Raw genomic sequence first — 14,934 nt, forward strand, 5'->3', positions numbered from 1 at the left:
TAAAAAACTACATACAGTGACCTATCACTTCTGCGCCACCTCTTTTATGTGCCTTTTGCATATATACAAAGGTTTTCAAAGGCCCTTGATCATTATATAGGAAAATAATGATAATTATAATTCTTTATGCATCATTGAGAAAATAAATATTTCAATTCAGCACACAATATTTTTTAAAAGACTAAAATTTTGATTTTATTTTTTGTTTAAATAGAAAAAAATAATCACATTTTTTAGAAAAAGTTTTCAGATTAAAGCAAATAAACAATCTTCGTTACAGATAAAAGGAAATAAGTTACTGGATCTAGTAATACAGTTCATTTTGCTTCCCTATGGGATTTTTTTTCACCTTTATTGTTTCTAGGAAAGCATTTTTATATATGAATTGGAATAAGGTGTCTTATCTATCACACCACCCACATTGAAACCACCATATATACCACCCATATGCTTTCAAAATTTATCTAGCAGTTTCTTTCCTACCACCAATTAAAACGTTAGTTTTTGGTCAAGGAATGTAAAGCTATAGCGATTACTATTACTCAGTTTCAGCGAAAACACAGATGATAAAAACATTACTCGAAATCATTAAAAACAATTAGAAGGTTTAGCCGCTATTCACGACTATTTGTAGTTTTATTCAGCTATTGAAACTTTTCTTATTTGTTTGAACTTACTGTTTTTAAAATCTTATGGACTTTTTCTCTTGGTCCCAAAGACTGAAGCATAATGTGAATTCACTGTATTTTATAAATGAATGCGCTTAATACTGTAAAATGTCCCTAATCCTTCTTTAAAATCATAATTCAAATAATAATAATTTAAATAATACTTCTCAAAATAATAAATTATTTATGCGCATCAAAGATTCTGCAGATGATAAAAGTAATAAAATTTGCAGAAATTCATGGTGGACTGGTACAGGTTTACCAACATTTGAAGAGCTAAAAAAAAAAAAAAAAGGTCTNGGGTCTTATTTTTATGTAAATATTAACTTGAGATATACAGTAAAAAATTTTTTCAGTAAACTTTTAGCAGAAATTTAAAAAACATTATACAACGGACACCCAGAAAGATTAAGTAAAAATTAGAATAATATTTTTTTAGAAATTTGAATGAGAAAAATAACTTGTAGGCTAGGAAATTTTATTAACAGAATCGTCTACAATAAAACAACAAAATTTTATAAGTTCGACTCTAGGATCACAAAATATAAGGTCAGCGTTTAAAATCTTCCAAAGAGTTAATTGAAATTTAATTTTCTACTTCCACTAAAAGATCCTCCACAAAAAATTATTGTAAATTTAGCTTTCGCTGAATCTGAAGCTTTTCTTATTTGCATGAACTTACTGTTTTTAAAATCTTATACACTTTTTCTCTTGGTCCCAAAAACTGGTGCATAAGGGAGAATTCACCGTACTTTATAAATAAATTTGCTTAATACATTAAAATGTCCCTAATTCTTCTTTAAAATCATAATTCAAGTAATAATAATTAAAATACTACTTCTCAAAGTAATATTAAATTATTTATGTACAACCAGGATTCTGCATATGATAAAAGTAAAAAAACTTACAGAAATTCATGGTGGACTGGCACAGGTTGAAAAGCTAAAAGGAAAAAAAAAGGTCATATTTTTATGTAAATATTACCTTGTATACAGTAAAAATATTTTACGGTAAACTCTTAGCAGAAATTTAAAAAGTATTACCCAATGGACACCCAGAAAGATTAAATAAAAATTAAAATATTTTTTAGAAATTAGAATGAGAAAAATAACTTGTAGGCCAGGAAATTTAGAATGAGAAAAATAACTTTTCGACCAGGAAATTTTATTAACAGAATTGTCAACAATAAAAAAAAACACAAAATATAAGGTTAGCATTGAAAATCTTCCTAAGAGTTAATTGAAATTTATTTTTTTATTCCCACTAATAGATTCTCGGCAAAAAATTATTGTAAATTTAGCTTTTGCTGAATCTGAAGCTTTTCTTATTTGCATGAACTTACTGTTTTTTAAATCTTATACGCTTTTTCTCTTGGTCCCAAAGACTGGTGCATAAGTGAGAATTCACTGTACTTTATAAATGAATTCGCTTAATACATTAAAATGTCCTTAATCCTTCTTTAAAATCATAATTCAAATAATAATAATTAAAATATTACTTCTCAAAATAATATTAAATTATTTATGCACATCAAAGATTCTGCAGATGATGAAAAAAAAAAAAAGTTAATTGATAAATCATTTTAACTATTAATAAATTTAAAAATTTGTATCAGCGGAATTGGTTGGTAATAGTTGCTTTTCTCAATTTAATTTATTTAAAATAAAACAGTTTCACATAAAAGCCATTTTTAAAATTTAATTTATTTTGAAGAAAACTTTTCAAATTGATTATAATCAAATTTTTGTCGTTTCCATATGGTTCACCTCCTAGTACAATAATTTAAAATATGAGCGTTTAAGCCCTCACTTTGCTGTGGTCAGACTGACAGGCAAACAACAACTATTTTGCTCAAGCCAAAACAGATTATGAAAATAAAATAAGAAAATTATCAATAAAATAAAGCGGCTAGATTTTTTCGTTAAGCTGTGTTTCAAACTACTCGTAAATTTACGTTTAAATAAGTGTTCAATGGAATCTAATATTAAAGCATATTGTGTCTGATAATCTATTATTAATAATTATATTAGTCTAGCACTTTTATACAAAACTCAATATAAGGATTTGATATTTAGTTTAAGAAAAAAAAAATTCCTTTAAGTGATAAGATGTAAGTTGTCAATGGAATAAGAGTTGAATTTGGAGCACTTCAGCTACTTGAAAAGTGAAGTTGATGAGAACAGAGACGTAGTACTTCACTCAGTTGGAAAATAGTAGAAATTTCAATTGCAAGTTACCATTGTTACAAACATGTTACAAACTTGTTACAAATTTAATAAATAATAAACACATTAAGCAATAAAACTTACAGAAATTCATGGAGGACTGGCACAGGTTTTCTAACATTTAAAGAGGTAAAAGAAAAAAAAAGGTCTTACTTTCATGTGAATATTAACTTGAGATATGCAGTAAAAAAAAAAATTCGCTTAACTTTCAGCAAAAATTTAAAAAGCATTACACAACGGGCACCCAAAACGTTTGAATGAAAATTAGAATAATATTTTTTAGAAATTAGAATGAGAAAAATAACTTGTAGGTCAGGAAATTTTCTTAACAGAATTGTCAGCAATAAAACAACAAAATTTTCTAAGTTCGGCTCTAGGATCATAAAATATAAGGTTAGGACTGAAAATCTTTCAAGGAGTTAATTGAAAAACTTTTATTTTCACTGAAAGATTCTCTGCAAAAAATTATTATAAATTTAGCTTTTAGTGATTCGGAAGCAGTTACAACTTGTTTTCTCAATAGAATGCAAGTTAAATTTGAAGCACCTCGGCTACTTCGAAAGTGGTCAAACATCCTTTTAGGAAGTTGTACTTGTCAATAAAATGGTATTGTATTCTGTCTATAGCGGTCAGGAAATGATTGTAATTTAAATTGTCAACAAGCACAGAGCTCCTGTAGATTTTAGTACTCTAACTAGTCGAAAAGTAGAAATTTTGATCGCACGTTACCAATACGAAAGCGAGTTCATTAAATTAATAATAATAAACACAGTAGGTAATAAGAAAACTTATAGAAATTCATGGAGAGCTGTCACAGGTTTTCTAACATTTTTAAAGCCAATAGAAAAAGCGTTGTTTGTTATTTTTAATGATTATTAATTTTGTTTTCATATTGTATTGAACTTTTATATATTTTTGTAATCCCTATAAAAATCGGGCATTTTTTTACATGATTATTAACTTGAAATTCACAATAAAAACATTATTCACTTATCGCTTAACAAAAAAAATAAAGTAACTTAACATTGATTTCAAAATATAAAAGAATTTTGTAATATTTTTTTTCTTGTGTAAGTGGGGTTAGCCAATACACAATTAAATATTAGCAACTGCGTGCTAAAAAACTTTTCATAATCTATATTTTTTTAGGCTGTTTAACAATTCACAGCACGATTCTTCGTTATTATTTATATTAACATGTACAAATAACTTTTTCATCTTAATTTAAACTATTTAGTATAAATTATTAGACCTTTACCTATTTTTACACTTGAATTTAGCTCAAAAATTTCTTTAAAATGATATACATATAACAGAAAACATTTTTAATATTACTAACAGCAATTAGTTAACTAAAATCTAAATATTATTTAACATAAAGAAATAAGTTTTAATGAAAATTCTTGATTATTATACAAACCTATTTTCATAATATACTTAGATAAACATGATTTATATCATATGCTACAACATATTATGAATTGCACTTAAAGAGTCATCATACAACAGAATTTATATTTGTTTTTGGCGTGCTACTGCTCGATTGTCGCCAAACATTTGGCGGCGATCTTGGTGTTGATAAAACATTTGTCTGTAGCTTTTCATTGAATTAAATTTAATATTTTTTATTATTCTATCTTAGAAAGGTGTTAATTATGATGTATTAATTGAATAAAGATGATTGCCTATCTAAAACAAAATGCTAAAACAGCACTTCAAACGTGGTTCCTTGTAAACCGAAATCTGCACGTCGTAAACATATTTGAACAATAGTAAATCAAAAATGATTAAAATAATAACTTCAATGTAATAGAAAAGAATAAAACCTTACCTTTTTTGAAAATTATAAGAATCTTTAAGACAAGTTAAATATCATGAACTAGCGCTTTCAAACGTGCATCGTGTTTCTTCTTCTAAACAAAAAATACACAGTTACAGTTACTCGCTCGACCGCGTCACTGGCGGCAGCAGACAACTTTAACTGGGTGGCCCATTGGGTAGATTCAGACTGTTGGGATGGGGCTGTTTGTGAAGTACAGGCCCAACTCTTCCTACAATGTTGGCAAAAGTTCATAGGGCGGCCCAGCAATCAACCCAGCTGACAGTAATTTGCACCGTCACTTTTCAATCAGTACCGTCAGTAATTTCGAAGATGGCCAGAACTTATGTTTTTGCTGGGAACATACAAAATTCATTTATATTAGAAACTTCTGAAATATTCATAAAAATGAAATGAAATTGTAGGACGTCTCGTGGTGATATGACAGAACAGGAAAGAATTCTGACATTTTCAAAATAGAATTTAAACTGAATTTTAAATTAAATGTATGCACCGACCACAGTTCTGACGTAAAACGTAGATGGATCATGGGTTAGAGTCCCCTTGTCGTCATGCTAACCTTCGGAGGTTTTCGCAGTTTCCCTCCCCATGCAACGCAAATGCAGGTTAGTTCCACCAAAAAGTCCTCCACGAAGGCAAATTTCTCCCAATACTTGATCCAAAAGTTCTCTTGTCTTCTGGATTAGCATTAAAATTACAAGGCTACGGAATTCAACATTAGTAGTCGTAAAACCTAAATTGGGTTGGCTGTTCAACGAAGGTTATAAAGTAAAATTATTATATTGATTGCTGAATAATTGATTACAATATGATTATCCTGGACGTTATCAAATCGATATCCAGCATCCAATGACCAACTAAGCTCTTGACAAACTTCGGTTGAACATGGTGACTTCAAACATATGGGAACATGAAGCATTAACACAGAACGCTTTCATTGTGAGTTTATTTTTTTATTTTTTTCGTCGCAAATTTAATAATGCACCAGTTACCGGTTAGCGCAATAAAATAATGCAAGAAATGTTCTAAGTAAAATTTTAGAGTCATAATTTAGCAGGACAAAATATAGAAAAAAAAATATAGCGAATAATAGCGAATATTTTAATGGAAGTAATCACGCAATAATTTATTATATTTTCCTAATTCGTTTATTATGGATTCGCAAAATCACACATTTACAATTATACAACTATTCCGTATTTTCGAAAATCATAAGAATAATTTCGATAAAGCTTGAAATTCCTCAACTTGGATTGTTCACGTAGAACGTGTAAAGTTATATCAACTAGTGTTTCCCAGAAAAATTGAAATCATAGCTTAAAGAAGTATTTGATGTACCGTATTGCTCTGTAACAAAAAATAAAAAAAAAAGATTAATTTGTAAAATTACATGTACTTCTTTCTGCTCATTCTAATAAGTCAATCAATAATGTTTTTTTTCTCTATCTTACCTGACCAAAGCTGCTTCTATTGAATCTGCTAGTAAGGTAAACAAAAGAGAATCTTCTCTCCGAAAACAGCCAATCAGTGGAAGGCGAACTTCAGCTCCCCTTACCCTTTCTACTAAGCTTCTACCCTTTTTGAACTTCTCCTCAAAGCTCCTATCTTCCTTTTTCTCGTTTTTCAAATTTCGTTGGCTTGTTTTAATCCGCCTAATTACTTGAAAAATGCAAAATGTCGTATCCGTTTCTTCGAAGGATGAAGTATCCCTGTACTACGATGGTTGAGTTTGCAGAAGATAAATTTTGTCACTATATCATTCAATGAGAAATCGTTATTCACGCATTACAGTAAGTGATCGAATAACAAATGGAATAAAATTAGTAAATATAAACGAGAAAAGAAAGAAATAAATGAATAAATTTACGAATTAGCAAATAAATAAAAACTGAAATGAATGTCCATGAATCAATAAGCAAGTATATATAGTTGGAAAATAGTAGAAATTTCAATTGCAAGTTACCATTGTTACAAACATGAAAGCGAGATAATTCAATAAATAATAAATACATTAAGTAATAAAACTTACAGAAATTCATGGAGGACTGGCACAGGTTTTCTAACATTTAAAGAGGTAAAAGAAAAAAAAAGGTCTTACTTTCATGTGAATATTAACTTGAGATATACAGTAAAAAAAATTTCGCTTAACTTTCAGCAAAAATTTAAAAAGCATTACACAACGGGCACTCAAAACGTTTGAATGAAAATTAGAATAATATTTTTCAGANTATTTATATATATATATATATATATTGTAACATCATGAACAATGCCCCCCAAATTCTTTCCCCTCTTGCATCTGGAGCCAAAACTCTTAGAACTCCAAGCGGGTGTTGAAAGGGTAGAAGAACTGTGTTTTTAGAGAGGAGGCTATATATGATTCTTGAGAGAGAGAGAGACGAAGAGCGGACTTAGTGCCGTCTCAATTGAGAAGATATTTCTCTAATTATTTAGTACAATGTTCGAAGTAAAGTGAATTATTTTTACGAATTTAATACATTATCCGGTTATTATTTGGTCTATGTCAAAGAAGCAGTTATTATTAATACGAACCGGTCAAAATTAATAATGGACGCTTCTTTTGGTCAAAGTGAGATACAAAAATTAGAAATTGAAGTTTAGTAAAGTGAACTATTTTAAGGAATTTATCACATTAACCGTTTATTATTTGTATTAACCAATGAAGTTTGGTCAATATCAAAGAAGCGGTTATAATTAATTCGAACCGGTCAAAATTAATAATAGACGCTTCTTTTGGTTAAAGTGAGATACAAAAATTAGAGATTTTTGTAACTTGATCTGTGGCAGAATGGTCGCTTAGCCTTGACAACTTTTGGGCAGTGGCGGGCGAGAAACTAAAGAAAACATCACAGAAACAGACCAACTCATATTTTCCCTGTTCATAATTCCCTGACGAAATCATGTTTTCACGACAAGTTTTACGCGACAGCTAGACCTTCTAAATTGCAGCCTTATCATATTATTTTAGAAATTTTTGCAAGCTCAAATAAAGATTTGTTACAAAAATATGATATTATCAAAAAAAAAACAATTGCAATTATAATAGTTAATTAGATTTCAATTCTTTTAATCCCTCTAATTAGAAAACATCAGGAGAAGAATGATATGTTTTAAGCGGAGTATTTTATGTCAGAAAATTTTAATTGTTACTGTTTTAAAAATATCAGTTCATTTTCGGAATTTTTCTAATTTTATATGAATTTTTTTTGTTTTAATTCTGGGGTAATTAAGATGGTGAACACACAAAATCAGAAATCGTAATTATTAATATTTAGAGTTATTAGTGTTTTCCTTAAGAAAAAATAATGCATTTTATTAAAAATACATCTTTTAAATCCGTATCATTAATTTTTTATCAATTTTAAATTCTCAATATTTTCTCAATTAAATTTCGTTTAAAAAAGAAGTAGAAGAATCTTTATGAAAATAAGTAATTTGGACATATTTAAATTAATTTTTATATCATTACAGTCATTAAGAAAATAAAAAACTAAAAATTCATTCAAAATTTTACTTTTGTCTTGAATGAATCTTCTAATGAATCTGCATAAAATAAGGCTAGAGCTTCTTTTATGCTTTTATGGAGACAAATAATGACTTATATATATATAACTTTAGCTTTATATATAGCCTAAAACTAACTATAACTATATAAATATATATATAGCCTAAATTTAACTTTAGCAATTCTTATAAATAAAACCATATAAATTACACCATATTGTTATAAATAAAACCTTATTTTATTGCATGCTCGTAAATATTTAAATACTTTTAACAAGCTCAATAATCAACATGGGCAGTATGAATCGGTAGCTGAATCAGTACTTCTAAAGTTTTCTGAAACCACGTGTTTATTTTGGTCATAATTGTGATTCTACAAGATTTAATAATTTAAAAGCAACAGTAATTGAAATATCGAAAAATCTGTATAATAAAAAGCAAAGTTAGATACAGAGTCGCGTAGGGGAACCGTACAATAGTGCAGTAGCATCATTGATTTCAATGATGTTTAATTAATTTTGGTAATTATTTTCACTGGTACTAATGTGACATAGGCTGTTTTTATTAGATACCAACTATACTATTTCAGGCAATACTGCAGGCTCTGTGATAATAGTTTTTTTCTTGTGCACCAAAAGGGTGAAGGATTTCTTGAAAAATTGCTTAATAGTTAACAATTTTGACTACTCTGAGTTATCTTTGAGCAACTCCATCGTACCAAATCTTAAATATTAATCAAACTTAACTTTTATTTTGATTTGATAACCTTCTAAAAAAGTTCTTTGTTTAATATAATAATGTAAAATCACCGGGAAAAGCGATAAATAAAATAAAATAAAATATCTCAGTTTTCTTAATTTTTTCAAGGTATGTCTTTCTGTTTTATGTCTGTAGTGACGTCAGTAGTGGAAATGTTTGAATCTGAGTCCGACTCAGGAATTTCCTAAGAGCTCGACTCCTAATTTTGCTAAATAAAAATTTCTACCAAATCACAGGATAGTGTTAATAGCTAAGATATCCTTCTTAGCACGTTCACGCCGGGAAAAGTAAAAATACTGGTACGGGAAAAGAGAAAATACTGGTAGAAGAACTATTTCAATATTAGATAATATTCTGGAGGAGTTAATCTATTCTCAACAGTAACAATTCACTGTATGGAAATTTATCACGCTTTCGCTTTCGCTTTCGCTTTATTTAAAAAGAACTGGGCACCTGGGCCGCGCAGCGGCCCCTATCCCATACATCGTGACATATATACATTGTGTTTAAAAACATTTTGAAATTTTGCTACATTGTGGTGGCAAAAACAAAAAACAAAAAAATAAAATATATAAATTTACAGTTGATGATTTAGAGTTTACAGATTGATTATTTACATATTTGAAAATTCTATTGTAGTATTTTGTAATATAATATAATTTTTATTAGAGTTCTATTTGAAAGTTCTGAGTTTATTTAGATAATATACTGCACTGGAGTTATTAGGTGGCAGCACTTGCTACAGTTGGTTTTCAGGATTCTGGATAATCTAGATGAAGGAAGTTGATGAGGAATCTGGACACATGATGAAGAATAATCTGGATGAAGAATTGAGGAAGTTGATGAGGAATCAAGATGATGGATTGAAGACTTTGATGATTTTTTACAGTGAGAGAAATTTATCACGGCGAAGAAGCAATTCAATATAAAAATTGCATCCGTTAAAAACAATTGGTAGTTATGGATTTTTATTATTCCCGGAAAAAAACTAAAAAATGAAATTTATTGTTACCAGTTTTTACTCCGGTGCGCTGCCAAGATGAGACAATCTAGAGTGACCAACCGGTGGGTCACCCAGGCTTGAGCGTGTTAAACAACTTTTCTCACTAATATTTTAACTTTATATATGACTTAACTGTTCATCTAATACTAACAAAATCTCTTTAGTCATTTGTTCTATCTACTCTACTAATAGCAGAATTGGTTATTATGTTTATATTTTTCTCGCAAAAAAATACACCTGACAATAAACTATAAAAATACACCTGAACTTAAATTGCAGTTGGTGATCAGTACCAAATTTGCAAATAGACGAAAATATTAGGAAAAATAACTTCACGAATCCTAATACAAAATTTTTTTAAAAATTAAATAAAAAGTAATAAAAAAATCATGTCTCAATTAATTTTTTGCTGCTATTATGTCAACTTTATATAAAACTCCTCCTAAAATTTGTTGCGAGACTTTTTTATAACATAAAATTTTTAAAGAATGCTGTTGAAAAATCAACGGTTTTTTCAGCATCAATAATAACATTTAATCATCGCCCGAAGTTTCATCTACTTTAACAATTTTATACGGAAGTTTTGCAACTCATTTTCAGACAAATTTTGTATAAAACCAGCATAATACCTGGATAAAAATCTGAGACTATATCAACTCGACATGCAAAATTGTAATTTTGACTCTTTGTGAAAAACCGTAAAAACCATTAACAATCAACTTTTTGCAAAAAGTGGTAAATATAATATTATTGGTTTAATGTAATTTTGTGCTGAAAGATAGGTGTACTATGAGGAAATAGGTTTAAAGTATTAAAAATCCTATTTTCCCGACTATAATAGCGTGATTTCGTATGTTTCATTTTTGGTCATTCATTAAAACATTAAACTGCATTTTGTTCTTTTTTAATCTCTTCCACACATTAAAATATAACTTATTATTTTATAACCGGCGTTGAACAACCGACTCAATTCTGAATATATTTAATTGCAATTTCGAAACTAACCCGAAAGATAAGGAAACACCTGGATCAAGCATTTGCGTTAAATGGAGAGGAAAATCTACCACCGTTAGCGAGACAGAAAAGGAATTGTAACCCTTGATCCGTCTATCACTGAGGATATTTCACGTCAGCACTGTGTTTGATACCAACCAGGAGAAGAATACGTCTCTACCAATTGTCTCTGGGATTCGAACCTGGGTTACCTTAGCGAGAGACGAAAGCTCGGTTCTCAAAGTCACCACGACAGTTGCTACGGATATTTAATCAAGCAACAGTTCTATTTAAATATTTTATTCTTTTAAACTTCTGGACCCATAAAAAAACTGTGCTACATTGACTCAATTAACATCATTAATATCCCAAATCAAACATTTTGGTTCAGAAAAAAATAATTTTTTAATGAACTGTAAATGATTTTTAAACTGAAAACTTTTGAAATATTTAATGTTAATTTATGTCGCAAGACAGAATTACAAATTTACTCAAAATCTTATAATGTGATTTAAATAATTAAATATGAATTTTTCAGAATTTCAATTTTAGATCTCTGTTATGCTCGCATCTGTCCATATTACAGCCCGGATAAAAGTCAATGAAGTGGGAGGACTCTTCTTTTTAACTTTGAAACAGTGAATGTAATTGACAAATCCAATATATGAGAATTCCTGTGTTAATTTAGCCTTTAATTTAACCTCGGAGAAGAACTGCAAAGTTTTGTTTATAAGCTTTTGGGATAGATAACGACCACTCCCTTTTAGCCACTATCTCATTTCAATCCGAATTTCTACATGGAGGAAGCATTCACTTGCCTTAAAATATTTCACTTACAAACGAGCATGAGTGAGGAAACAGTTATTTGTCACTCAGTGATGCATAGATAGCTAAATTGCAAAATTTACCAGTTAATGAAATTTGAACAAGAGAAATTGTTAGGCGATAGCAAATTAAATAGATTTTAAACTCCGTAAATTCTCATAAAACTTAGAATATTGTTCAGTGCCAGTTGAATATCCATTCCTTGTAGGATGAAAAAAAATATAAATATTCAATAAATTTAATTAAATCACAAAACTTATGTAAACTGATGCACAAATATTGCAACAGTTAGAAAAGATAAAATAATTCCAAAATATTTATTATTAATATTTGTTGCCCTTTGATTATATTGATAATATTTGTTGCATGATTCTGCTCTTTGCTCTCACCAAGTGCAGTGCTAAAGTAAAATATCATCAGCGATTGACGGATTATGAGTAAGGATCCCCCTGCCGTCGAGCTAACCTTGTGTGGTTTTCGGAGTTTTCCTCTCTCTGTAACGTGCATGCAGGTTAGTTCCCCCAAGAAGGCTAGTTTGTCCCTATTATCAATCCAGGAATCTCCTTGTCCTCTGGGTCCTTCTCAAAATTCAAGGCTGTGCAGTGGAACATTAATAATCATATACTCAAAAACGTATCAGCTGTTCAATGCCTGTTATAAAATAAAAGAAATGAAGAGAAAAATAATTTTACAGTAGCTTATTTTTTGAAAAAAAGATCAAATGTATTACTATATTACTGTATCATACAGCCCAGAATGTAATGCAACACTATTAACATTCTGTTAACAAAAGAATGTCAAATTTGCCACAATATTTAACTTTTCCATCATAACCGCACTTCAAAGGACTAAAAAAAATGTCTCTTTCGCTTAATTGATTTTGATTTCTTTTTTTTTTTTTTTTAAAAAACTGTATTTGCAGAAACTCTTTTCGGACAAAAATATAAATGGATTTAAAAAAAAAAAAAACGTGGTTTTTGGTATTTTTCAAACTACTAATCCAGTAATGTCAAAAGTTACCAAAAGATGATTTATTTACTTTTAATTAATATAATTAATCAAAGTTAAATAATCATTAAAGAACGGTTAATAACTCTCATTGAAGTTCGGCTTTGTTTAAAGAAAACTGTAGAGAAACAAATTTCACTGAGTCAGAATTACCTGGTTGGTAAGGAGAACGGCCTATGTCCAAGAGGTTGTAAGTTCAATTCCCTCCAAACATCACTGATGTTACCTTTTAAATATTTAAAGAAGAACAGTTAGATAGAATTAAATTTATGACAATGATATAAATTGAATATAACAGATTTTTTTCCCCTTCTTCTTTGATGCTCGGCACCACACGCACGTCTTCTGGGTGACGACTGTATGGTTTTCGAGTCCGGGAAGGAGGCTAGGGTCCTTTGGACCTCCTGATGACACAAAAAGCTGCAAACCCGTTTTGTGGGACAGCTGGCCACCTGGGTGTTCAAACAATTTTTTGAATCCTGGGGAAATGTCCCCTTTCAACGGTAGTTCAAACTTAGGAGTCTATGAAAAACTATTCACATATTCATCCAGTAATCTCTCATTATTATAGATTCTTATTTGTTGATAAACATGAGAATATTAATACTTTTACAAAAATAATTTTTTTAAAGATAATTGACATTTCTCAGGTTCGGTAATTAATAGGACACGGAGAAACACTGATTGGAAATTTAAAAAAAAAACTTCACCCGATCTACTTATTATTTAAACACTTTTATTAACATTTTTCTAAGCATTGAAATGTCATTATTTTGAAGTAACAGAATTTAAGTGTTATATTACTACTGGTTCTTGAAGTATCAATTTTTCATATATTTTTCTAGAGGAATTCGGTTCTATCTTTGACAATTTTAATCCATTGATGCCTAATGATTGCTTTTAACGAGAGATCTAGTAATGAATTATGAGAAAAACAGTTAAGAAGTTAAGTATAAATGGTTGTTTTACTAACTGCTACAAATTACCAATCAAAGCATGTCACAAACTATCGGTTAATGATGCATTCTTTTTTTGTCGGTCTAAGAATAAGATTTTACCTTTACAAAAATATTTTTTTTTACATATTTATAAGTTTATTTACATTTAAGAGCAACAAAATATTATTCACAACTTATTGCGATTAATTTTTATAAAATTTTTATACTATAAAATTTTTAAGAACCTAAGCTGTGAAGGATTAGTCACAAACTTATCTAAATCTTATAATTTATTTTTAAAGTAATAAGTAAAAAAGTTGTAAAAACTAATTAAAATAATAAATATTTGAAAATTACCTTTCAACACTATATGAAATTGTCAGTTTTTGTTTCCAGAAATGTGTGTGTAACGTATTTATTTTATGATTATTTTTCCTACAATAATTTTTTTTCAAAACAGAACTATTTTTTTTCTAAAATTTGTATTTTTTGCCACAGATTTTTCCTTTCCTTTTGCAAGCACCCCAGAAAACTGCTTGATAGTGGTAAACTCTGACAATCATTTGCGTTGGCCTGAAGCATTATGCCAAATGCTGAAGCTGGATGGATGATTAAATATGTTTTGCATAGTCTAATGACTTACATGCCATAGGGAAGATCTTTACATAATAATTACAGCAAATTTAATTATTTTAGTTTTAAATTGTGTCCATATATGTTTTTCAGGTTTCTGTTTAATTTCGTAGTGTTATTCAAAACTGATTTTTTGATTAGATCCTTTTTTTCCCTCTTATACGAAAACTAGTATTCATATAGTTAAAAAAAATAATTGAATGTTAGTGAGTGTGTGGGACTGTGTATCTCACCTTTAACTGCAAACCGATTTGTGCTTAAGCACTAAACAGCTTGTAAGTTAAATTTCTAATAATCCAATAGTTTCAAATAATCTAGACAACTTCTGTATTAAATTTCTTTTTTAGTTGTTTTAACATATTAATGGTTAGATTAGGGTAACGAGAGTATTTTTAATTTTCCATAAAACAGTGGTTTAAATGATAAATAGAGTACATGTAAAAATATATTAATACATTAATGTTAATGATTAAATTTTAACCCTTTGCACTCTAATGTCAAAAATAAGGTACTAACG

The 14,934-nt window shown here is 29.0% G+C and overlaps 1 long non-coding RNA gene across 1 annotated transcript; it reads right to left on the reverse strand.

Moving 5' to 3' along the window:
* Nucleotides 1-892: 892 nt before the first annotated feature.
* On the reverse strand, nucleotides 893-4,838 carry LOC122270971 (uncharacterized). The gene is made up of 3 exons (XR_006226079.2): nucleotides 4,725-4,838; nucleotides 1,577-1,610; nucleotides 893-944 (listed from the first exon to the last, which is right to left on the reverse strand). It is a non-coding gene; the product is annotated as an uncharacterized lncRNA (long non-coding RNA).
* Between the last annotated feature and the right edge of the window lie 10,096 nt (nucleotides 4,839-14,934).

This window comes from Parasteatoda tepidariorum, chromosome 1, assembly GCF_043381705.1.
Source record: "Parasteatoda tepidariorum isolate YZ-2023 chromosome 1, CAS_Ptep_4.0, whole genome shotgun sequence".
Classification (NCBI taxonomy): Eukaryota; Metazoa; Arthropoda; class Arachnida; order Araneae; family Theridiidae; genus Parasteatoda; species Parasteatoda tepidariorum.